The sequence below is a fragment of the Mizuhopecten yessoensis genome, unplaced genomic scaffold (genome assembly GCF_002113885.1).
Source record: "Mizuhopecten yessoensis strain PY_sf001 unplaced genomic scaffold, ASM211388v2 scaffold716193, whole genome shotgun sequence".
Lineage (NCBI taxonomy): Eukaryota > Metazoa > Mollusca > Bivalvia > Pectinida > Pectinidae > Mizuhopecten > Mizuhopecten yessoensis.
The window spans coordinates 1-444 of NW_018479994.1; positions in this window are offsets into that span (position 1 = coordinate 1).

Genomic DNA, 444 nt, shown 5'->3' on the forward strand with positions numbered 1-444 from the left:
GAATATTTTTTTGTTTTATGTTGAAATATTTCAAAATTATAATGTTTATATATATTTCCTAAATTTCTTGGACAAGATTTCTCAAAATATTTACAGTGTAGGAAATCTTCTAGCATGGATGTTTAATTAATGAAGTTATAGCCTGGCTAGAAGCTATTAATTACTGTACATACAATGTGACACAGTTGATATTTAGGCTTGCCTTGCTAAAATTGACCATTTTCAGCCAATAAACTTGCTCAATAAACTTATTCTGATTGAGTATAAGACCTAATGGTTTCATCAGAAAGAACTCAAAAGATGATTGATGTACACTCAAGTGTTATTTTTACCTAGAGGGCATAAACACGTGACATTTTTTGATGATAATTTATGTTACCACGGAATTAGATTATCTAAGTCCGTGATGTTACGTTAGAAATTTCAAAAGGTTGGCAAATCTGC